We start from the raw sequence: 26,244 nt of genomic DNA on the forward strand, positions 1-26,244 counted from the left end.
CTGTGGTGTAGGTTGCAGACTCGGCTCAGATCCCACGTTGCCATGGCTCTGGTACAGGCCGACGGCTACAGCTCCAATTAGACCCCTAGCCTGGGAACCTCCATATGCCGCAGGAGCGGCCCTGGAAAAGGCAAAAAGACAAAAAAAAAAAAGATAACAATGAGGATATTAACCTTAAAATCCTGTTACCAAACCACAGAATCTTCTATGAGCTTGTTCTGATCTCCTCACTGGGGAAGGAGGGACCCCCAGGCCCAAGTAAACACACAACATCCTGACAGCACTCCCTACATCAGACAGATGAGCCTGGCAGCAGTTTATCCCTATAAAATCAGAGCCCGGGGGTTGGAACCCGCCCCATGCACAGCCTCAGGTGATTGCACTCGGGAGCAGAGTGGGCCACCAGGAACTGTGAGAGGAGGGCTTTGCAGTAACAAGAAGGTGAAGTGACCATGGGTTCCCATGGGAGGATGTGGTTGACTTGCTGAAATAGCTCCTTGGGTCGGCAGTGAGGTGAAACCATAATGCAAAGGACTCCATGGGGCACAGCTGGTCTGGTTGGTAGGGAACCTTCCCTGCTGGGTGGGGGGCACAGTTGGTGAGGCACTGGGGACCTGTGAGGCTCAAAGATATCAAGGCAGTGGCAGCACTTGAAATTTTATGTCTTCCAACCCAGAGCCCTGAATTCCTATTTTTGCATGTTGTGATTATCTTGTGAACAGCATATTTATAATCAAATATTTTTATATGTGTTAAAAGAATTAATATGAAAAATGTAAATATTTGAAATATTTCATAATTTCTTTTAAAAAAAATTCTATCCATATGTCTTCATCAGTTTAGGCTGCCGTAACAAAATTCATAGACTGAGTGGCTTAAAAGTCAGAAATGTATTTTCTCATAGTTCTGGAGGCTGGGGATTTGAGATGAGGGTATCAGCATGGTTGGGTGAGAACTTTCTTCCTGCCTGGCAGAAGGCCACCTTCTCCCTGTGTCCACACATGACTGAGACCCAGAGTGAGAGAGAGTTCACTAGTTTCTCTTAAGGGCACTGATTCCATCATGAAGGCACCACCCTCATGGTCTTGTGTAAACCTAATTATCTCCCAGTGACTTCTTGGCACACTATCACACTTATGGAGTTAGAGCTTCAACAGATGAATTTGCAGAGGACAGAAGTCAGTTTCTAGCACGGTATAATGGGATACCACTCAATAATAAAAATAACAGATTGATATACACTACCATGTGGGTGAATCTCAAAACATTATGCTAAGTAAAAGATGCCAAAGAGAAGACTATGTACTTTGTGATTTCATTTATATAGCATTCTACAAAAAGCAAAACTACAGGAACAGAGAGCCTCTCAGCAGTTGCCAAGGGTTGGGTGTTGGTGAATGGGATTTACTGCAAAAGAGCAAGAGGGAATTTTTTTGGAGTGACGGAACTGTTCCATATCTTGACCACAGTCATGGCTATACCACTGAAGGCATTTGTCAAAACTTATCTAACTCTGTAGCTTAAAAGGGCAGATTTTACTGCATGTGAATTATTTCTCAATAAACCTGACCCCAGAAAAGTCATCTTCCACTTGGATAATGCTTTACAGTTCACCATGCCCTTTCTCTCCATTACTCTGTGTATTTTCATAACAACTTGGTAAGGTAGGCAAAGTGATACTATTAACCCCACAGGGCATGGGGAGGTTGGGGATCGCTGAGCTCATTCAGCCTGTAGGAGAATGGAATCTTTTGAGTCCTAAACAAGAGCTCTTCCCTCTCTGCCCAGATCTGGCAATAATGCCAATGACAAGTCCATCACCTGCTCCGGGCTGTGCTCAGTGACCTGTGCTTTCTACCCATTCCTTTGTTTTATTCACACACACACTCACACAAAGCTCCAAGGAAAGTGTCGTTACATCACTTTACAGATTAGAAGAGAGAAAGGGAAATGAATTTGTCCGAGGCAATGAGTAACAGCATCATGATTTGAACCCACGTCTGAAGGGGTGAGCAAACCTGTCTTTTCAACACTAAGCCCCATGGTTCTCAAAATAAATTTAGTTCCAAGTAAGAACCACCGCCCCCCCAAAAAAAGTCAAGAAAAATCACAGGGAAATAATTATAAGTACCTTCAAATGGGGAAGGCTAGCAAGACAGTGGTATACAGTCTTTTAGATATTTTTTTAGTCCATCTGTCCAAAAGTTTTCAAACTCTCTAGACATTTCTTGAGGCATTTCCTGAGAGACTCGCATCCAGCAAATGAACCACCTTTCTTAATGCCCAGTCTACCTCACCCAGACTTTCTCTACTGCTCAAAGGACTTTCCTGAGTTGACTGAAAGTTGATTGGCAAAAGGGCAGAGCAGAGAGGTGCTTAGCAAAGCAGAGGAGCCCAGTGGCTGCTAATGGTCCTTCTACAACTGTTGCAAATAACCCTGGGAGCAGGGGGTCGCCTCTTTACTGCCCCTCTCAGTAGGGGCCATCTGTAAGCACCTTTCCACTGGAAGAAACAAATCACAATTTGAGAACAGATCAGATCTTTTCTTTGCCTTTACTGCCTTTTTTTTTTTTTTTTTTTTTTCCCAACTGCAACTTAGATTAGATCCCTGTCCTGGATTATATCCCTGGACAGGGAATTTCCGTAAACCACAGGTGTGCCTCCCCAAGAAAAAGTTTTAATATAAAAAATAAAAGGCCAGGATATGTAAAACCCTCAGGCTGGGCATCTTTGATGTCACAGGAGCTGTCAGAAATGAACTGGAAGCATACCTCTGCCCAAGCTCCCCCAAAAAACCTCATTCTCTCAAATGTCCCCAGTGGTGCTCAGTGAAAACTCCAGGTCCTCGGGGCACAGCTGATCAGTTCAGAGGGAATGAATATAATAACTAACGAAATCCTCTCAGAAGAGGAAACCAGCTTACTTTCAAGATGACATCTGTGCCTCCCTAAAGCCCTGTCTATGTCTGGAGCCTCCTCTTACCCGGACCAAAATGCAGCCTATTTGTCAGCAGTCAAAGCACATGTCTCTGAGCAACCCCACTCCCTTCCTCTGTGATAAGGCCAGAGAGTGAGATGTTAGATACAATTATCTATATCTGTTTATATTAAAAGCCCTAGAAAATCATCACCTACCCTGGGCCAATGAATAAGGCCTGCCAGCGAAGTAAAATACATGAATTTACAGCCCTAGACAAGTCTCGAGTCAGCCTGCCTGAGCTCCAATTCCCACTCCAGGAAGGCAGATCCTCTAGCAAACACACAAAGGTTTCTTTTCCATTAAGCAAAGATCAAAGAACAAAGATTACTAATGGCAAGAAACTCCTGGGGAACACACTGATGTTGGTGTGCTGGCAGCACCTGTAATCCTGCTCCAGGCGCTCATAGTTGCCTCAGACCTGCAGGCACCATGCACCTGCTCGCCGTCCTTGGCTGTGGAATCAGCTCTGCGATGCAAACGTCCCCACACTCATCCTCAGGGGTCAGCTGGATGCTGACCAGGCTGCTTAATCTCTGCTCTTGATTTCAAAGATGACTCCAAGTCGCCTGTCCCTTCTAAGACCCAGGAGGAAATGCCAGCCGCTTCCTCCTCCACGTACATTCACACCAGCTGAGACAGAGTCCCTCCCCTCAGCTTTCAGGGGACAGATTCCCAAAAGGCATGTCACCCAGAGCCAAGGTGGATGAGAGCTGGCCTGGCCCTGTTAAGCTCTTTACCTGAGCCCAAATTTGCTAAGAAAAACATTTCCCACAGCCAAGTGGGAAACTTGGTGGCTGAGAGAAGATGCTGTGACAGGCCAGGGGCCCATCGAGTTGAGGCAAACAGTCGGCTAGGCACAGACAGCCCTGCTGGGGTAAGGAGTCAGTGACAATCAGTTGCTTACAACTGGGACACCAAAGGGTTCAGTTGTCCCTCCATGTAAAGTTGGATGTCCCCTGAGAAGCAGAAGGAACAGAGCACCACCACCCCATCAGAGCCAGCAAATGGTTACTGAACGAATGAAAAACTCTCTAGCTTACGTAGGCTGGCACTCCAAACTTCCCTGCTAACTATTTCAGTGCAGTGGGATATATCAGGAAAGCGAGGCCTACAGCGTGAAGTTCCTTTCGCGGTAGTGGAAGGTTTAATGTGGTCACTAAGGTCTAGTTTAACTTAACATCATCCCTCTGAGCGCTGCAGAGAAACCCTACTCCTGGCCTCTCACACTGACCCACCCACCTTGTGCACACTCTAGACCAGGTGTGCAGACTCTGTGCCTGCTCAGCCTGAACTACATTTCCCAGAATTCCATTTTCTTGTGGGTTTCCTTTTAGCACGGGCTCCAAGAGAGGTTCTCTGGGGAAAATTAGAAGGGAGGTGGCAGCTATTTTGTAGCACAGAAATTGTGCTTGTGATCTTCCCTTTCTAACCACCTGTCTGGGGATTCCACACTCTAGCTCTGGACTAAGACAGGCTTGCAGGGACTGCTCATCCAGTGTTCATAATAGCACAAGCCAATTCCCTGTAGAAAATGAATTATATATTTATTCTGATTCTTTTTTTCCCCTCCTTTTTTCTTTTCTTTTTAGGGCCCCACTCAGGGTGTATGGAAGTTCTCAGGCTAGGGGCTGAATCAGAGCTACAGCTGCTGGCCTGTACCACAGCCACAGCAACTTGGGATCCAAGCAGTGTCTATGATCTACGCCACAGCTCACAACAACACTGGATACCTAACCCACTGAGTGACGCCAGGAATCAAACCCACATCCTCATGGATAATAGTCGGATTCGTTACAACTGAGCCACGATGGGAATTCCAGTTTATTCTAATTCCTGAGATGAACCCTGCCCAATACAACAAGTAAGAGATTTTAAAGATAAAACCCCTCGAAAAAGGGAGAGTATCACACAAGACAACAAAGCACCCAGCACAGATTTCGGCACATAGTCAAAGTTCAGTTAACATCAGCCAGTTTTTAAGGGACAGGGTTTTTGTGAAGATGAAAGAAATAATAATAATACCTCACTCCTCCACTCCCTTCCAGCGGGGCTTGAAATGAAGTCGTGTTTTCTGAACTGGGACCCAATGGCCAGATCCCAGTATTAGGCTCCTATAAACCAAACATCCCTGAGAGCTAGTGTCCTGGGAGAGCTACAGAACTGAAACTGACAGCACTAACAGCCTGAACCTAGCCAGAACACAGATGGGGACTTGGACCCACATGCCAGGACTTGAACCCAACCTAAAGCCAGACTGAAACTTAAACCCACAGTTTTAAATTCAAGTTACACACCCTGTGTCTGGACTCACCAAGGCTCAGGTCCTTTATGCCTCAGCACATAAGGAATTCAGCGAAAGACAAAGTGATAGGCCAGAAACAGATTTATTAGGATAGGACACTTGTAAGAGATGCAAGAGGGCAGGCAAGGAAGCTCTACCTGAGGATCCAGTGGGCCACAGTTTATCATCCAAGGGGAGTGGGGGTTGAAAAGGCCTGCCCCTTCCTTTCTGGGAGTAGTAGCTCCTCCTTAGTATCCAGTAAGGTGTGTATTCAAATCAGCTGAAGGGCAGTCCTCAAACTCTAGCTCTTGGTCTGAATCTGAATGCATGCCTCATCCCATCCCCCACCCAATGACCTGAGGCAATTCTTGCACCTGCACTAGTTAAGTAAGCTGCCTTGTTCTGATGGTGTTCTTGAACTTTCTCCCAATTTCTCCCAGGTTTCCTTCTTTATCTAAGATCCCGTATTAGGATTTCTACAGCCACCTGTGCCCACTCTATCCCTATCAGAACCAGCAACATTCTCCCCAGCATGGGATGACTCCCCATCTCCCGTCCAGACCCTTTTGTCTCATGCTTTGCCTGCTGTTCTACTTCCTACAAATACTCCTTATTGGGCTGGGGTGCTGGGGTCATCCTCCCCACCCCACGAGACCTGACATTTTGCTGTCTTTTTCTGGTGAAGCTCTTAGAGTAACCACCATTTCCCATCAGGCTCTAGAGGATCCCACTGCTGTCTTTACAACCACAGGATGGAACAACCCAGCATAGCCCACTGCTAATTAAGAATGAGACTGCTCTGCTAATTGGTCATTGTGGCAGGTCCTTTCAGATACCCTCTCCCAATCCAGCCCAAGAGGCCGTGTTTATTGTCTCCTGGCTAACTCCTAATTAACTCTCCTAGCTAACTCCTAGATAAATCTCCTAGCTAACTCCTAACTCTCCTAGCTAACTCTCTTAGCCAACTCCTAGCTAACTCTCCCTACACTCAGTCCCAACTAGCAGATGGACCCATGATGCCTTAGAGCCTTTTACCTTAGTTGCCTTAGTTCTAGTCTCAGAACATACAAAGACACCTAAGGTAGCTCCAGGGAGGTATCTGTGCTTCAGGAAAAACATTCAATAATTGGATCCTGATTCAAACCAACCAACCAACCACAAATGACACCTTTAAAACAATCAGGGTAATTTTTATATAGGCAGCATATTAGACGATACTAAGAGAAACACTGTTAATTGTTTTGGGTGTGATCATTGCAAGGCGGTTTTTTAAAAGTCCTTAATATAAATTTACATCAAACTACTTATAGGTGAAATGACATGAGATCTGTTTTAAAATAATTCAGAAAAAAATAAATGGAGTAAAGAGATAAAAAAAGATGGGCAAAACAGTGATAATTGTTGGATCTGGGCAAGGGCATGGAGTGTTCATAAAACTATTCTCTCTACATTTTGTACCGATCAAATCCATGTAAATGTTCCATTTTAATTTGTGAAAAGCATATGGAGACTTTCTACCTACAACTGAGTTTCTACCTTATCAGTTGCTAGTGAGGATCCAACTCCTGACAGGATACCGAGGCCCAATCATGGACAGAGAAAGACATCCCCCAGAGAGAATGAACACAGAATCTGGGCTTCTCATTTAAAGCTTTCTCTCCCTGGATTCTTTTCTTTTTATGGCTGCACACGTGGCATATGGAGGTTCCTAGGCTAGGGGTTGAATCAGAGCTGTAGCTGCCGGCCTATGCCACAGTCACAGCAACTCAGATTCTGAGATGTGTCTGTAGCCTACACCACAGCTCACAGCAATGCCGGATCCTTAACCCACTAAGAGAGGCCAGGGATTGAACCTTGAACCTCATGGTTACTAGTCATATTTGTTTCCCCTGAGCCACAATGGGAACTCCCTGGATTCTTAAAACTGCATTTATTGACCAACTTTTAGTGGCTACGTCCAAGACTATCCAACTCTAAGTGGAAATGAGGTCTAGAAGTAAGAATGTATAAAACTTTTTGGAATTTTTTTTATGAATTTATTTTATCGTGTCATTAAGCATACATGTGATATCATAAATGTATTTAAAATGAAAGAGTAGTTACTGCTTAAGGAAGCAATAAAACATACTATTGAGTTAGAATCACACTCAAGAACTAATAAGCATATAGGCACCAAAAACTACTATCCACATTACATTCCACCATTCATACAAAATAAAGCCCTCATCAGCACTATCAAACAGATTTTTCATTCTTTCAGACTGTATTGTTAACCAGTAAAAATACTATTACATTTTGAGTCCTAATGGAGTTTTCAAGGGAGCTAAGTCAAAGTCAAGATTTCCAAGGGGAAAATCATCCTGAAAAAATCCACCTCATCTTTTTTAATAGATGACTAACTTTGACTTTCTTACACAACATTGGCAACTCACCCTGTATAGTGGTGGATTGTGTATCTGTGTCAAAATCCTCATCTCTCTTCTCATGAGGTGACAGTCCCATTAAGATACCATCAGCCTCTCTTGCCCAATGGTCAATGAGTCATTCAGTCAACAAATAGGTATTGAATTGATAGCTGTTTCAGGCACTTCCCAAGGCAGAGTCTTTAAGGAAATAGGCTTATTCAGTAATGCAGTAAGGAAAGCTAACATTTGAAGAGCGTATTTGCAGTTTACAAGGTACAAAGAATAGAACTCTCTTACTATATGAGCAGTTTCCTCATTTGAAAAAGAAGGACAATATTATCATCTAACTGAACAGTTTTTAGGGTTTTGGAGTTTGGGGGTTTGTTTTGTTGCCTTTTTTATTGCCTTTATTTAAAAAAAAAATGTCCAGCAACCACTTTGCACGAGGGGCTATATTTCTATTGCTCTCACAGAAAGTCGCTATAATGATCCACTGAACAGTGATAGCACCTTGCACACAGCTTGGCAGAGAGCAAGCTCCTTAAATGTCTATTCCCTTCCTGTTCTCGTATTTCATTGGCTCTTTCCTGAGACCCCCTCTTGGTCCACTTTCCCAGCCTGCCTCTTTGGCAGTGATTCAGTGTCCCTTCTGCCACTCTGCCTCAGGCCTTAAAGCCCAGTCAATCGTGGGAAGTATCCAACATCAGCAAAGCACGCTTCTGGGCAGGGCTCACACCAGCCCTACCAACGTGACCCAGATGGGGTAGTGGGCTGGGGAACTGGAGACACAAGGAAACAGTCAGCTCTGCTGTATTGAATTAGATAGACTAAAACTTTTAACCACTTCTGATGCTGCTGAATTCTTGGGAACTACTTGAATAAGCAACGCTTTGCATTTTCTCATTCCTGGTGAGGCTGACCCACGAAGAGGCTCCCTCAGAGCCTATAGGATCTGGGGAGAGGGGGGGATCTGAATGGCTAGGCAGACTTTCCCTTTGGAAGCCAGGCTCCCCACTTCTCGGCCATTAGTAACACTAACCCCCCTTTTCCCTATCACATTGTCTTAGTTCTCACTTCTGACCAAGGAACCCCATTAATTTTCTGTGAATGTACGTTCCAAAGGACATCACCACAGTTCTCTGAAATTCAAAGAGCTGGATTAATGAACCACAAACTTCAAGCAAATTGGCTGCGTAATCCATCACATCTGAAAGCAGATTTGCCACAGCCTTGAATTCCAAAGAATGGCAGAAATTTCTCAGGCTGCCTTTGAAAAGTGTTCAAAATGAACACAGAAGCCTATGGTGGCAACCTACACTGCATTCATCCTTTCTAGAAATGTTATGTTAGAAATGTTCTGTGTGCTAGAAATTAAATAGTCTCATTCTCCACCTGGTATTTTATTGTTATAAATTTAACCTGTTCAAATGTTATATTAAATTCCAATCTTTTCCAGAATAATCTGCATTTAATTCCTCATTCCGCCAATCTATTGAAAATATCCCTCTTGGCAGCCTTTCAGAAAAGCTATACGAATTGCAAACTCTTTTAGATTTTGTTGAAATCTTAAGAACACTATTTATCCAAATATTCAACTGAGGACTTTTTATTCCATTCCATTTCCCCAAACTCCTTTCATATAATGTCAGAGCCACAAAAACCAAGAGCAGAGACTGGCCACAGCCATCCACCTTTCCTTCAGTGGTGAAAATGGCATTAACATCTGCAAACGAAAAAATATATATCAAACTAAGTACCTCCTTTTCTTCCAAAGCAAAAGATAATCTAACACCATTCTTTTGGACATAATGCCATTTATTTCACATAAGGGGGTTTTTGCGTGCTCAAAAAATATGGTGTTTAATACGTGTGAATCAAAACCCAAATTAGCTAATTAACTGATATGTCTGAGCAAAATGAAGAATCAATATGCTGTGAAAATTGTCAGAAGCACAGAAGAAATGTCATGTCAGGTGAGACTAGTTCAGAATTTCTCTGCCAGTGAAACAGAAGACGCTTTTTTTTTTTTTTTTCCCAAAAGCACCATAACATAAAACTTTGGTTAGCTGAAATGGTCAGGAAATGAATCATTGCTGGATTGCTAAGTTTTCCAGAGAACTAAAGGTAAGTTAAGCAGCAAAAGTTTTTTATTTGCTTACCTTACCATTTCCCCATTAAACATAGGTGGCTTGCTCATTCAGAATCATCACTAAGGAAGCCAAAAAAATTATTTACTGAGGACCTAGGAGCTTGAACTGGACAGGGTTATCGGTCTCTTCATTGAGTTGCCTCTAATGGTGCTCGATAATGCCTGATAATGACCTTGAACTTCAGTTCTCTGTTTCCGGACTCTCAGGTGGACTCTAAAAGACTGAGCCTCACCCAGGTTACCTGATGCCAGGGTGACTTACAAAGTGTCATTTCTGATGATGAAGCATTTACCTTCCCCAAATTCCTGATCTTCAGTAAGAATTGGTTAAGACATACATGGATCATCATATAGAATGTATCCACTCTAAAGGGCTCTCTTTAGTCTCTTCTGAAGAGAGAACCAGTCTTTTCTCTCTTCAGAAGAGGCTAAAGCAGAGATGACTTCTTTAATAGTCACATTCATTTATAGAGCGTGATGGGGAAACCCAGTCCTACTGAGGAGACTTGACTTACAAGGGAAAAAAGACAAAATTAGATTCTCAAAGAGAGCATACTGGCTCTGGCAGGAAAACATCTCAATGAAAATTCTAGAAAACCAAAGGAAAAATCCAGGCTGACAGAGAAAATAGGCAACATCAATATCCTTGAAAAGTCACCAGGTAACACTTCAAGATAAGCAAATCGATGAATGTAACTATTGCTGTAATATCTCTGTGTTTCTGTTTTGAAAATTTTTCCAGAGTTCTAAACATTTATACCTGGACTTCAAGGTATATAAATTTTTCAGAAACATGAAGCTATTTAAAGTGATAACAGCAATTTTTATTTTTCCCATTTTGTGGGGGAGTCAGTACATTCCAAAACACATCATGTGATTTTTTGCCTGCTTAACCAAGAGATGCAGGGTCTTGACTCTTCCTCTCTCAGTGTCACAGCAGTGCCTATGCACACAGAGCAATGAGACAGTGCTCTTTGGGATTTCCTTCCTAACTGGGTACCTTTAGGAATATTTCTTAATTTTTTTTTAATCTATGAAATACAGAACAAAACAGTACCTACCTCAGAAGGTTGATGTGACAATTAAAATAGATAATGCAGGAGTTCCCACTGTAGTGCAGTGGGTTAAGTATCCAACTGTAGTGGCTCAGGTTGCTGTGAAGGCACAGGTTTGATCCCCAGCCCAGTGAGGTGGGTTAAAGGATCCAGCATTGCCACAGCTGGGCTCAGATCCAATTCCTGGCCCTGGAACTTCCATATGCTGCAGTGTGGCCATAAAAAAAATAGTTAATTAATTGATTAATTAGATGGTGCAAATAAACAGACAAGCATGTTGTACCCACTAATAGGAAGAGGAAGTTTCCTGGTCTCTGTATAAATGTATCCTTCATGTCAAGCCTTCTCTAGTTCTTGTTTTTGTTTCCCATTTTTCTTCTGTTTTCTTCTTGATCATATAACTGCCATCCAGGTCCATATTTCTGGACCACATGCTCCTTTAAATTTTCCATTTCAAATTTACTATGGGTTGCCAAAATAAAATGAAACTTCTTAGAATTGTGTGTAGGGAGTTCCTGTCATGAAGCAGTGGAAAATGAATCCAACTAGTATCCATGAGGATGCAGGTTTGATCCTTGGCCTCGCTTAGTGGGTCAGGGATCCAGCAATGCCGTAAGGGATGCTGTGAGCTGTGGTGTAGGTCACAGATGTGTAGGCTTGGATCCCAAGTTGCTATGGCTGTGACTGTGGCTGGACAATTCAACCCCTACCCTGGGAACTTCCATGTGCTGCGGGTGCGGCCCTCAAAGGGGAAAAAAAAAAAAAGAATTGTGTGTAAAGCGAGAGAAAACAGGCCCTGAACTGAGGTCTCCTCTCTGCCTCAAATCCTTCCAGAGAGACAAACGTGATGGCTGCATCCAGCATCCTGTGGCCCACTTCCATTCTCAGCAGCCGTCTCCTGGATGGCCATGATTTCTAGGAAGCAGACCCCACAGGTGTGATAAAGAACCATGTCTCCATGTCATCTTCTCAAAACATTCCTCACATTATCAGTTCTGTCCAAGAATTAGGACCTGAAATAAATGCATATTTACGAAGCTTAGAATTTTTCAAAATCCTTTTGTTAAAGAAAGTATAAAATTTTTTCTATGTGATTTAAAAAAAAATTAAAAGCTACTTGAATCTAGTCAAGCCTCTAGACCTAACTCTTCTTTCTAGAGGGGAAGAGAAACAGTCATAGACTGAAAGAGATGTTAAGAGCTGGACCAACCAAATGCAGCATGAAGATGTTTGAAATTTGATTAGAAGAATCAAACCAAAAGAGCACCATTTTGAGATAATCATAGAGCCTTAAACAGAAAAGAGGTATTCTGTAATATTAAAGAATGATTGTTATTTTTGTTTAGATGGTGATATTGTATATGTATTGAAGATTCACACAGACCTTTTCATGGGTGATTAATATGACATTTGGAATTTCTCATATAGTATTCCAAATAAAAAGAATGTGTGTGTGTGTGTATGAAAGAGATAGATAAACAAAAATAATAGGATATGGATAAGTCTTGAAGCTGGGGAAGGATACCTAGGGGAATAATATACTATTCTCTTTATCTTTTGTAAGTTTGAAATTTTCCCAAATAAGTGTTTAAATGTATAGGCTGATTCACTTTTAGAATGTCATGGCAGCTCACACATGAAAGCACCATGGTCCTTGGGATGGAGGCCAACTGAGAACTTTATTGGTCCATCCATCCAACATCACTCATCATGCACCTACAGTGCACCCAGCCAGGCAACTCTGAGAGGTTCAGCTCATTAGCAACTGTTCCTAATGTAGCCTTTGACAGTTGAATGCATTTCTTTTTAATCAATTTTGCAAAATCTCAGTCACCGTGAGCTTCTTATTTGAAGTTAGCACAATTTGAGAGACAATTCATTGTGTCATATTTGATCTTGAATCAAATCTCCACTATTTTAATTTAAGATATTGGCACATATAAATGCCACATCCATTATTATTAACCAAGTTAATGAAAATGTATACAATGAAACATTTCACCTATCTCAATCTTCTTTGGCCTCAGTTCCTTTTGTCTTTCCAATTTGTTAAGCATCACTAAGACTATTTTTGGAATCCCTCATTACTTCCAAATAAAGTGCCTCAGTTCTTTAATACTCTGAGTCCAGCAAAAACAGCATGTACCTGAGAATCAGGAGATAGAAACTCATGCCTCAGACTCTGCCAGCATGAAATGTGTGACTTGAGAAAGTTGTTTTTCTGCTCTGAGTCTCGGTCTCTGAATGTAGGAAGCAAGGCTAATTATACCTCTCACATATTGTATAGGGATTATACAAAATTACACCAGCCCCATAGAATAAGAATAGTATAAGAATGCAAAAATATAGAAAACACATGGAAAATAATGTTTAATCACTTGAGGGGCAGGAAGTGACACCTCAAGACACCTGTGACCTCAGTTCAAGCTTTCCTACTGTTGGAGCAGAAATATGTCCTGGGCCACTTTCGTATCCATTTGAATACTGGAGTCCATTTGTTCTTATGCCTGTCAGAACACAGTGAGGGCTGGATACAGTGCCAGGATGTCTTGGGGCACCTGAGGTGATGCACAGCTTGCCTTATCCCCAGTTAACCCCAGATGTGATTAAATAATATATTTCCCCACCATGTTCTTCACCACAGTCAGCAGGAATGGTGCCTCACTACAGCAATGCAGCTTAGTGAGGACATATAAGAATTTCCAGGGATGTCTTTGCATCAGTTCCCCTTGATATCAATTCTCTAAGACTTTCTTTGTTGTGCAAAGCTACTAAAGCTGCGCAAAATAGCAAAGGAATAAAATTTGCCCCTCACATCACAAACCGCTATGACCATAGAGCATGCAAGCAACAGACACAAATAGTCACCCCATGAGCATTCTCCATGGACAAGGAGAACATTTCTCCCAGCAGTGATTCTGAATGTCCATTCTCTCTAATAAACAGGAGCAAATCTCTACCTGTTCAGCCTTCCCCTTCCCATTCTCTTTCTGAGTTAGACTTAGACCATCACAAAGCTAGAAGGGTTCCAAGAGACCAGATATTCCATTTGTGTCCCTAGTGCTGCTCCACTCAGATCCAGAGCCAAAGTCTCACGACCCCACCTGGAAAGGGCAGAACTCTGTGCATCCTGGTTGTTCCCCAAAGGTTTGTCTGTAGCCTCCCTCCCTGGATTTCAGGTACTGCACAGAGCAGTGTGGAAAATACCCCATGACAGCTGCGAACTGCACATTTGGAGAACTGTGGGGCCTATGTGGCAAGATGGGGCCATAGATGAGCCCCAAAATAGAGTCCATCTGATGAGCTGGAATGAAATGCACCGCACACTCCAGCCTCCTGGATGGAGTAGAACAGTGCAATCTGAGAACCAGCTCAGAGGCGGAGGCAGCTTGCCACTCACATGGATGAGCCCATGATCGACTTCTGCCCAGACACCCAAACGCAGGCTGTGCAGCAGAGACCCAGGCCAGGGTTTTGATCCCTAGGCTGACAGTTAATAAAGGAAGTTTATAGGAAATGTGCAGTGTAGGCAGCTGCTACAGAATACATGTCCAGAGTCTCCCCTACCATTGCAGACACCTAAGCACTCACCTTGCCCTCCCCCTCCCTTTGGGGTGAGAACCTCAGCTGTCAGAATTAATTATGGAACAAGGGGTTCCCACTGTGGCCTCTTCCCTGTCCTTCCTACACACCTGGAGAGGGGAAGGACATTTTCTTTGGTGTCAGTCCCCCAGTAGATACTCTCCATACAAATACCAAATTGAATTTTTATCATAGCATGTGTCATAAATACTTTTCCACCTTACATGCAATGAGGTTTTTCTCCAAAGATAAAGCCCTTGGGGACAGATCGATGTGCTGAGGGTGGTGAAAGTGTCCACTGTCATCCTCTCATATGGCCACCACAAAGGATGGACAGCAAATAAATTCACAGACAATGCTGCAAAGTCACACACACACACACACACACACACACACAGCTTCTCTGAGGGCAGTGTCTCCATTCCTGAGCCTCTGGATGGCCATTCCCAAATGCCTCCTGAATTGGAAGGATGCAAACATTTCTTGGCCCCAAGGGAGAATACCTGGGGTGACAGTGCAGGCAGCCAAAGCAAGAGTCACCTAAGGGAGTTCCCAGAGATTCTTATACTAAGTGAAATATGTCAGAAAGAGAAAGACAAATACCATATGGTATAAATTATGTGTGGAATCTAAAATATGGCACAAATGAACCTATCTACAAAACAGAAAGAGACTCGCAGACATAGAGAACAGACTTGTGGTTTCCAAGGCAGAAGGGGGAGGGAGTAGGATGGACTGGGAGTTTGGGATTAGCAGATGCAAACTATTACATTTAGCATGGATAAGCACTGAGGTCCTGCTGTATAGCACAGGGAACTATATCCAGTCTCTTGGGATAGAACATGATGGAAGATAATATAAAAAGGGAATGTATATGTATTTAATTAAATAAATAAATATATAAATAATTTATAGATACGCACAACATTGTAAATCAACTATACTTTAATAAAACAAATAAAGAAAATAATTTTACACTTGATCTTAGCCAAAAGGCCAAGAAGCGATTATTTATAGATACAATTTAAAAAAAAAAAAACTTTCCAAGATCTATTCCTGCAATGATCATATTATCCCAATTGAACTGAGGCTAAAATACACTTCTGAAAGTAAGAGGACAGAATATTTGAATTCAGGAAGGGGATTTTGGGTAAAAAATTTAAAGGTAAAGCATGTAACTACTGTGCCTGTTGTCTGCACATTTTCTCAGTCATTACACAGGGGAAAATTTCCTGGCATAATCATTATTGTCATTCCCCTCAACTGTTGAATTAACACTTGAGATTTCCACCTTCCACGGTCTTTAAAAAGAGGGAGCTATGGGTATTCACCCCCTGAATTACATAATTTGTAGTTTAAAATCAGCCTTGCTTCCTTTTCGTTGGTTGATTTTTATATCTAAGCAGATTTTCCTGACACCCTCTAACTTGACCCTGAGTCATGGAATCTGAGAGATCCAGCCAGGTGAGGAGAGGAGGGAAGAGTCACACACTGATGAGCAAGACTTTCCCTTGTGTTCTGTCCCATCAGCAAGAGCACCTGTCCACCTCAAAAGAGAATCAACACTTAGCTGACCCAAGGAACAAGCCAAAATGAGAAGGAAGCATTCTTTAATGAGAAAAAGGTTATCTCTTACAGTACCCCTCCAATCACTATAATTTAAGGTGTTTGCCTAATTATGAGACAAAGGTAAATGAACTGGGGAAAACTGGGTCCCTGATTGGACCTCATAAAAAAGATCATCACTGTCAGGTAATAGATGATGTAAATGGAGCCACAGAGGAAGGGGAGGATGCCCATGTAAATAAAGGACCCAGGATTCTGTGATATCCCCTCATCTGGGCTGGTTTGCCCACCCCAAATCTCAAACAACATCACCTATTACTTCTTCATTACTTATTCATCCTTCATTCACTCAATGCTGTATCCTTCTTCTTTTTTTTCTTTTTTTCTTTTTTGGCCACACCTGGGGCATATGTAAGTTCCCAGGCCAGGGACTGAATCTCAGCCAGAGCTGCCACCTACACCACAGCTGCAGCAATGCCAGATCCTTAACCCACTGCACCAGGCTAGGGATCGAACCAGCGCTTCCTCAGAGACAAGCCAGATCATTAACCCACTGCACCACGTCAGAAACCCCAATGTTTATGAAGCACCTATTAGGCACCAGGCCCCCCCCATAACCACAGTGTGGTTGCTACTGAGGAAGTTGCTGGACTAACACGGGAGAGAAACCCAAAGCTACCAGTTCTATGGGAACGATGGATTTGAGCCCAGCAGGCCACAGCAGTGAATCCAGCAGGAAGGTGACTGCAGTGACCTCTGGTAGCAGTGACAAGGACCCAGCCTCTGAGCCAACAATTACAACAGAGAGTATGGGGTGAGCTCAAGAAACATTGAGCAGATAAAATCAGCAGAACTGATGGGTGAGTGAAGCAATGCTAAGAGGGGAACTGAAGGTCCTGAGTGTCTGGTAACCTAAATAAGAAATGGGATATAGTGAGGAAAACGGGCAGGTTATCCAGAATGCAAATTAGAATGGGAAGAGTAAGAGAGAGGCGCATGCCAATGCCCTCAAAGGAAAGAGAGAGTCTCCAATTGGAGAAACCCAAGGCTTCCTGACAGAAGTGGCATCTGAACTGAGCCCCAAAAGCTGAGTAGGATGTGAAGCAGTGAGAAAAGAAGGCAAGGCATTCTGGGTAAAGGGCCCAAAGGAGCAAAGAGGAGGCATGTTTGGACGATGGAGTGGAGCCCAGTGTGGCTGGAACAGAGGATGAGGAAGGATGGACCAGGAGCTGTAACTGGCTAGGGGCTCACTTCCTGTAATGGGTCTCAAATAGCAGGAGGAAGGGTTTGGGCTGTCTCCTCACGCAGGGAGGAGAGTAAAGTGTTCAGAGCAGGAGGGGGACAGGATCAAAGCAGGGCTTAAGAAGATACTTCAGCGATTTTCTGAGTTAATGAGACATCTATCATCCTCCTGAGCCTGATGCAAAAGTAAAGGAGTCAATCCCATTGCTTTGGAGGCTTGAAAATGAGTAGAAGTGAAATTTAAAAAAATCTATCCACATTCCTCTGGTTGGCCTCTCTCCAAGAAGAGCAGATGCAAAAAGAAGCCTGGATAATATCTGCCCCCTTACACTGCACAGTAATCAAGCCACCCCACAGGGCTTCCGAGGCAGGTCTTGGATCACCTGATGGGTAGCAAGGAGTGCCTGGTGTCTCCCAGAAGGAAGGGGAGCTGTCCAAAAAGCTGGGTGAGGAACTGGCCTTTTGGAATCCTCTATGACTGGCAAACACTTGCAGATGAAGCGAGGGGGTGGGGCACAGATAAGAGAGGAAGTGGGGCAAAAGATGGCCCCATCCCACTCCTGGATGCCCTGGATCCATCCTAACCTGGCCAGTGCACATGTCCCCTGGGCAGCGCAGCCTGTCTCCACTGCCCACTACAACCTCCTGGCACTGACCTCACCCAGCCAGTTGGCATTGGGTTTGTGCAAGTGAGACGTGGGATACCAAAGGAAGGAAAGTGAAGGTCTGAGGCTGAGGAAAGCCTAGAAAGCCAGCAGGAGATGAGTAAGTGCCTTAGTCCCTGGAGTCCCGGCACCACAGGCTGTCCCACCACCCGTGTACCACCACATCCAGCTCTGGCATCCCTGAGGTCGCAGGCCACATGGAACCTAGCCACTCACCCATCTGTTTGTCTTCAATGATTTGAGTCTCCCTGGCAAGTCCAGGTTGGTTCCTGGACTCATCTTGGTGACAGACCCTTCCACAGCACTGTTACATAATAGAAAAGCCAGACAGACTGATCGACAAAGGCAGCAAGCAGCGGGAGCTAGGCAGGAGTGTGAGAGCCTCAAACAAATTATGCCAACAGATAAGTGTCTGTTAGTAATGGGTGACCTCAACAAATCATGTCTGTACAAAATATTCCACTCTACTTGGGGTACTGGCAGAGCTGAGGCTCGAATTCCCAGGGTTCAAGGTGGCGGGACTCACTGTTCTGGGCAGGGTGTTTTGGAAATATGTGTCGTGGGGGCCACATGTTTGCACCAACCAAGACCTGGCGACATTGGTACCACAGAGTGAAGGCAACACAGAAGCGATATGCCATCTGCTCTGCACTGGCTGCCTCGGCCTTACCAGCGCTGGTCATGTCTAAAGGTCATTGGATTGAAGAAGTTCCTGAACTACCTTTGGTGGTTGAAGATAAAGTTGAAAGTTACAAAAAGACCAAGGAGGCTGTTCTGCTTTTGAAGAAGCTTAAGGTCTGGAATGATATCAAAAAAGGTCTATGCCTCTCAGCAAATGAGAGCTGGTAAAGGCAAAATGAGAAACCATCACCGTATCCAGCGCAGGGGATCCTCCATCATCTATGATGATGACAATGGTATCATCAAGGCCTTCAGAAACATCCCTGGAATTACTCTGCTTAATGTAAGCAAACTGAACATTTTGAAACTTGCTCCTGGTGGGCATGTGGGACGTTTCTGCATTTGGACTGAAAGTGTTTTCCGCAAGTTAGATAAGCTATGTGCACTTGGAGTAAAGCCACTTCCCTCAAGAGTAACTACAACCTTCCCATGCATAAGATGTTCAATACAGACCTTAGCAGAATCTTGAAAAGCCCAGAGATCCAAAGAGCCCTCCATGCACCATGCAAGAAAATTTATCATAGAGTTTTGAAGAAGAATCCACTGAAAAACCTCAGAATCATGTTGAAGCTAAACCTGTATGCACAGACAATGTGCTGAAACACCATTCTTCGCCAGGCCAGGGATCGCAAAATCTGGATGAATAAGGCAGCAGCAGCACTGGAAGCCAAATCAGGTGAGGAGGTTCCAGACAATAAGCCTGTGGTAGAGAAGAAAGGAAAGAAGGCTATTGGCAAGAAGGCTGTTGGCGTTAAGAAGCAGAAGAAGCCTTTGGTGGGGAAAAAGGCTGTAGTGACCAAGAAACCAGAAGCTGAAAAGAAGCCTGTGGAAAAGAAGCCTGCCACAGAAGAAAAGAAGGCTACTGCATAAACTTAAATTTATTAATTCCATAAAGGTTAAATCATTTTGGACAGCTAATTTTGAATAAAGACCAGATCAGTATATATGCATGTTATGTATGTAATGACATAGGTACATATGTAACAAAATGATTAAACTATGCCATTTCTTAGTCTTTCTTTTTTTTTTTTTTTTTTTTTTTTTTTTTTTGGTCCAAATCTCAACTGCTGTCTTGGAGGAGTTTCTTTACTGGGCTTTGTCATTTTATAGGTGTATATGCTCCAAACTCTGTGTTGGAGATTTAGAAGTTTTGCACACCCACTGCATTGCCTCTTTGTACTCTTGTCAGCTGTGACCCAGTTTCCTTTTATGAACATCAACGTGCCCTAATTTTCCTGGTAGAACCATAAACCAAGTGACATCCTCCCCCTAGCTGAAGGCCAGACAAATTAACTATTTCTCTCTCTTTGGGGACTTGGCGTCCAGCAGAGGGGTATGGGGAAAGAAATAAATTATTAGGCTTTATTAAAAATAATACCTATGTTATCATTTTCACACAAAATAATACATAATTTCTTTTTTAAAAAAAATAGTGAAGACACATCACTCTTGAGCCAGCAGGGAAATGGTTAGGAGGACTGAGAGGGCAAAAACATGGATGGGGAGTGAGGGAGCGCCAATGACTCAGGTGTGAGAACTCAGTCCTATACCGTGAGAGATTTACAGGCCAACAATGCAGCCACCTTCCCTTCTTTCACCTTCCTCCTGCCTTAAATCTTTTGCTATAAGCCAAAAGATTTAGTCACTGCTTATTACACAGGGGTGGGGAAGTCATTGAAGGAATGTAAAATTATAATCCTTGTCTTTTATATCATTTCTTACTACATCAGGTGTGATGAATATACTATACAATATAATACAATAAATCCACCATGGAGGCTCTCTTTTGCCCAATTCAGAATATAATTGGGAGAGTTCCCTGGTGGCCTAGTGGTTAAGGATTCAGCATCTTCACTGCTATAGCTCGGGTTCCATCCCTGGCCTGGGAACTTCCACATGCTGTGGGCATGGCCAAACAAACAAACAAAAAAGAATGTAGAAGAATATAGTTGGGGAGATAAGGCACAGGAGACCACAGTGCCCTAGTCAGATTCTGACACATGAGTGCAGTGTCCCAGGGAAATAATTCTGTCAGTGGATGGGGTTGTTCAGCCAATGCAATCCCCTGAGGTTATCATACAGATCATAGGCGGTTCTTTGTGGGTACACTGTGCTAAGTAAGCTTTTATTCATAAACCCCAAACATATTAGGCACAAAACAACTAAACACCACCAGTGAGATACCCAGAGATCACCCATTGGGCTGAATATCGAACATATGACTCACAGGATTGTCCTCATGTCTGTTGTACCTTGTAAGGAATAGCAACATAGTGTAACTGTTGGGCATAAGTGTAATATATGGGCTAGCTCTCTGACGTGACACTGTCACCTTGTCAGCAGCTGATATCAGAATCCTGATGGGGGCATTCACATTCGGGAGCTGAGCCTGAGGGAGTGGCCCCTTCAAAAATGCCAGGCCTATTCCCTTAAGTGATCAGAAATATTCAGAACCTTTGATTCATCAGAACTGATTCATCCCTACAGAAGTGCCTGTCAGGTAAGTCCTGGATTTCTGTTCTTTACCAACCCTGACTCTCCAGCCTTCTCTGTGCACCTGTCAACTCCAAAAAACCATATAAATTAGCCAGACTCAGTCTCTGTTGCTTACAAACAAATGCCTGCTTCCTTTGGGCCCTAAATTAGAACTAAATAAACGGGTTGCAGCTCTAGCTCAGATTCTGTCCCTGGCTAGAGAACTCCATATGCTTCAGGGTGGCCAACAAAAAGGAGGGGGAGAACTAAATAAACATCAGGCTATGAATGAATGTGACAGTCACCTTCAGGATATACCATAATCTCAAGGGCATGAAACATTTAAGTTTCTAGAACATCCTTCTTTTGATCAAGAACCATTGAATGAGATTTTGAAATCAAATTTATGGTTATCAAAGGGGAAATGTGGAGGGAAGGATAAATTAGGCATTTGGGATTGGCAGATACATACTACTATATATAAAATAGATAACTAACAAGGACCTACTGTATAGCAAGGGGAAATCTACTCACTATTCTGTAGTAACCTATATGGGAAAAGAATCTGAAAAAGAATGTATAAATGCATGTGTAACTGATTCACTTTGCTGTACACCCAAAATTAATATAACACTGAAAGTCAACTATACTCTGATAAAATTAAAGAAAGAGAACCATTGAATGAGCACCCACTGTGTCTTCAGCATTCCTTGTCAAGCATCTCCAGAGAAAGAGACAGTAAAAAAAAACATTTTGTCCTGTACTCCTTGCCCTGTTCTTAAACATTTTCTCTGAGTTATAGGGCCCACAGGAGCTGCTGGCATAGGTTATGTTTCAGCCAGTTTTCCTGCAATTTAGTTTTAAATAATTCGCTAAAATATGCTAAGTAAGGCAACATGCTGCTTTGATTGTTGTTATCCTCTTGTTCCAAGATTTTGGAACCTGTTTTCTTGTAGTCTGAGTTGAGCAAACACAGACCACCTAAGGGGTTAGTGTGGGAAGTACAGAATTGGAGTGTTTTTAGAGGGGAAAAAGTAATACACTTTTGAGCCTTTCTGTCTGACTAAATGGACTACAGTGAAAAGGTACAGATTTTTCCCATTTTTAGTGACTGTCATAATATGAGCATCTGTTTCTTGAGAGCACACTCACTCTGTAGCTGCTCTTTTTATTTGTTGTTTTATTTCATCCTCACTGGTAAAGAGGCAGCTCAGAGTGGCTGAGATGTGCCCAGTGCCTCCCAGATGTGGAGGGAGACAAGCAGGGATTGAAATTTAGATCCTTCTAATTACAAAGCCCAGAGCTTTCCCAGCCCCGCTTGATAATCCTTCTAAAAACAAGTGACTTTTTAAGATATGTGTTTCCTCAAAATTAGTTTTATCCATTCCTCTCTTCTTATAAATGAGAACAGTGGGGCCAGGGGGGTTCTTGACTGGTGCCATAATAAGGACTAGAACTCGGGACTCCTGAATTCCAAATCATTTTCTTTCCCACTACCTCGCCCCACAGGAAACCTCCCCTAAGTCCATCATGGTGCTGATTCGGCTGACAGCCTACATAATTCCAACCCTGAAAATAGCAAATTTCATTGTGTGCACTGACTCCCATTCCTCTTTCCTTCTCCCTCCTGTGTCTTTGAAGCCTCTCCTTATTTGAACCCCTTCCCGGTTCCTCCTACCCTTTGGCCAGAGCAGCTGCCAGCCTGGCTGCCCCAAGCCCATTTTGGAGCATAGAGTCATTCCAGTGTGGCCAGGGACAACTGCAAAGCCAGGAGAGGAGTCTAGTGGGGCTGGTTTCAAGGGCAAAGGAACAGCTGGTATTCAAGGCAATCACTGCCAGCCTGGGAAGGGCAGAGAAGGCCCTGGGGACCGAGAGGGCACAGGCGTCTGACCGCAGCCCTGCAGCAGCCAACAAGGCTGGAGCCCAATGAGGCTTAACTGTCCCTCTAGCCGTGTGGCTCTAGGTGCCCCCACAGCTGACTGGGCAGCTCGGCTCCAGGCTGGGACGTGGGGTGATGACGGCTGAGCAGAGAATAAGGGTATTTCTTCCTCGGCAGAGAGGAACCCTTGACCTCCAGCCAGCCAGAGGCTAAAGGCAGCACAACGTAGGGCAGTGCTACTCAAAGAGGTCCTTACTGGAACAGCATCGGCATCACCCAGGGGGTTTGCCACTATGCAGATTCTCAGGCCCCACCCCACACCTCCTGAATCAGAACCTGTATTCTAACAAGATCCATAGATGATTCCCACGCACCTTAAATTTGAGACACTCTGGTCGAGGACAGCAGTTCTCAAAGGGGGGTTCCCAGGCCAGTAGCTGAGAACTAGTGAGAAATGCAGGTTTCCAGGCCCCATTCTCAGACTGAGGGAAGAGCTCAGCAAGCCATCTGCAGGAGCCCACCAAGAGGCTTGAGGCACATTCAAGTGTGAGCAGCGCTGATTCAGAGTCTAGCTTACACATCTCGAACCAGCCCAGTGGGAGGAATCTCAAGGAAGTGGTCCTGATCGCAGCTGGAAGAAAGAGAACATTGGTTCTGGTCAGCTGCAGAGGGAAAGGAGCTCTGTCAGCAATTCTGCTCTCCTTTGCAGTCCCTACAACAGCATCGCAAATGATGTCCCCAATTTGGTCCCTCCACATCCTCCCCACCCACACCAGCTGGTTTCCACACAGGGTAGGAGGAGTCAGGGAGCCAGTCATGAAGATCGTGAATACACAGGAGAAAGTTTAAAGATAGAGGAGTCACCTTGGCCATCATTCTCACTGAGCGTCACCTCAAGAACCAGACCTCTGGGCATTCTCACTATGAAAAAAGCTGGGATAGAGAACAAATAGGGATGGCTACCGGATGTGGGACATATGGAAAAATAAGCCAGGTCAAAGGCCAGTTTGCAAAGGGAATGAAATCTGGGCTCTCTAATGAAATGCCTTCATTTTGTCTGGTTATAATCTCCTGAGATGAAAATCTGTATAAATAGCCAGATTTGGGATCTTATTTCCAGAATAAATTTCACTTGGTTCACTCCTTCACCTGAACATGGTGAAAAGGTTTTATTTACCAACTATATCCATGCAGCTTTTCTTTGGTCGTCCACCTGGGGTCTGTGCTTTAGGACCCAGGCCGCCCCAAATGGAAATCTCTCCAAGTTCAGGTGCTCCACCATATGGGTTAAATTGCTGTGGGTGTGGCCCCATTTTAGCCCCTGAACTGTAGGGCATCATTTACATTTTGCTGATAAAGGCCTGGGAGCAGCCGAAGGAACCACCCAAAGGGCTGGGAAGATGCTAGTTAAGAATATCCTTTGGGCACCTGCAGTGAGAAATCATTATTTTTCCTGTGTTTAAGCCCAAATCTAACTCCAGGGGAAATCTGGGGAGTAGAATATTGAAAAACAAAAATGAGTTGAAGACAAAGTCACAGCTCTTCATCCAGATGATGATGGGGCGATGCTGTGGTTGTTTCAATGATGGAAGGAAGAAAAACACTTCCCAGGCTAACTGGTAAGAAGGACATGGGTTCTGTAAGTGGAAGCAAACATGGGCCCGGTTTGGATTCAGGAAGACTCAGATTTGAATCCCAACTCCTGTTTGTTTCCAGGTTATTAGCTAGCCCCATGTATGTAATCTCAGCTTCCTCATCTGCGAAATGGGAATCCAGGTGCCCACCCCATAGATTAGTGAGAGGAATAAAATGCAGTAATTGACATGAAAGTGTCAGCTATCTGGTCTGTGCGCAGACCTCCTTCCCCTCCCTCATTCCAGTGAACCAGCTCCAAGAAGGCAGCACCCTGGGAATGAAATAAAACCACATTATTTAAATAAAGCACATCACCAATGAACTCTGACAAAGATTTGAGGACTTGCAAATAATCCTATAGGAACTATCCAGGGTGAAAGAGAAATCACTGAGAAACCAATTTCCTCCTCAGGTTCCGAGGGACTGTTACAAGCAGCGGTGAGGAATGAGTACATAAAGATGACGGACGTTACCACTGCCCCGTTCACCCACCAACATTTTCAAAGTCGCTCAGAAATATTTCCAAAACCGCATTTCATTCTTCTCCCAAGAAACAAGCGTTTTGCTCATCTGTGGGCTGATGTCTCCACCATCCTCCCCATGAGAAACATAGCATCCACAGAGCTGCCTCAGAGACCTCGTAGGGAGCTACATCCACAGGGATTAGAGAGGGTCAGGAGAGGCAGATCACATTGATGCCTGGGATATCGGCAGGGTGTCAGAGGCAACGGTTCAAAATCTGGCCAATGGCTAGGGGCACATGTGAGACATCCCCAAACAAGGCACCCCCAAGGAACCTCCATCCCCTGACGTCTGGGTGCTTCTCCCTGATGGGGCTGAGCTGAGATTTCAGCCTTCAGTGTTGTCACATGGACCATTGGCTTTTCTGTGGGCATCTACGCTGAGAGCAGCCTGCTCGTGGCCCCATGGAGGCAAAGAAACAACTTTGCTGACAAGAACAACACAACGTCTGCATCTGGCAAAACGGAGACTCCCACGGGGCACTTCCCAGAGCTCTTCCATGACTCAGAGGGGAGACTGTCCCCTCCTGAGTCACTAATGCTGCCCCGGCCAGCAGCAGGCCCTGCTTCTCTCCAAAATCTCCTCCCCGGACTCTGCCAAGCTCTTGTGTGAGACCACCTGAGGCCACCAGGAGCTGCTGAATTGGTGTTGACAGAAGTGAAGTAAATAGAACTTCTGACCATCCTAATTCTGTGAAATGATTGGGACATTTGGCAGCTGAGCTAGAAGGACACATTCCTTTATGTTGGCATAACCCATTTTGATTAAGAAATCCAGCCAGTGCAGCCTTGAAGTTGTTCTCCAGCAAACAGGGTCATTTTGGCAAAAAAAAAAAAAAAAGTGAGGGGGGAGTAGAGGGCACCTCCTAAACTGGGGCCCCTGGTCTGTGTGCCTTCCTGTCTGATAGCTCCAGACAGAGCAGGGCATGGCACAAGATCTAGGACAGCCCAGCTGGTTAAACTCTGAACAGTACCAGGATGTGGAGATGACAGAGACCCAAAATAAGTGCATGCGGGAAACTGCAGACAAACCAGAATTTGGTCCTCCTAAGAGTTTCTTGGTCAAATTGTTTTAAGCTGGACTTGTGGCTTTTTATGTATTCACCCATATGCAATGTATATCTATACA

General features: G+C 44.0%; 1 protein-coding gene and 1 pseudogene across 1 annotated transcript in view; one reads left to right on the top strand and one right to left on the bottom strand.

Annotated features, from left to right (window-relative positions):
* Positions 1–26,244, bottom strand: part of AGBL1 (AGBL carboxypeptidase 1) — a 1,231,135-nt gene that overhangs the window by 1,062,415 nt on the left and 142,476 nt on the right. The window lies entirely within an intron of this gene.
* On the top strand, positions 18,346–19,475 carry LOC100626302 (large ribosomal subunit protein uL4 pseudogene; annotated as a pseudogene).

This window comes from Sus scrofa, chromosome 1 (assembly GCF_054392235.1).
Source record: "Sus scrofa isolate SSC_HxYL_T2T_F1_AM1 chromosome 1, Sscrofa_HxYL_maternal_Yorkshire_Landrace_v2.0, whole genome shotgun sequence".
NCBI lineage: Eukaryota > Metazoa > Chordata > Mammalia > Artiodactyla > Suidae > Sus > Sus scrofa.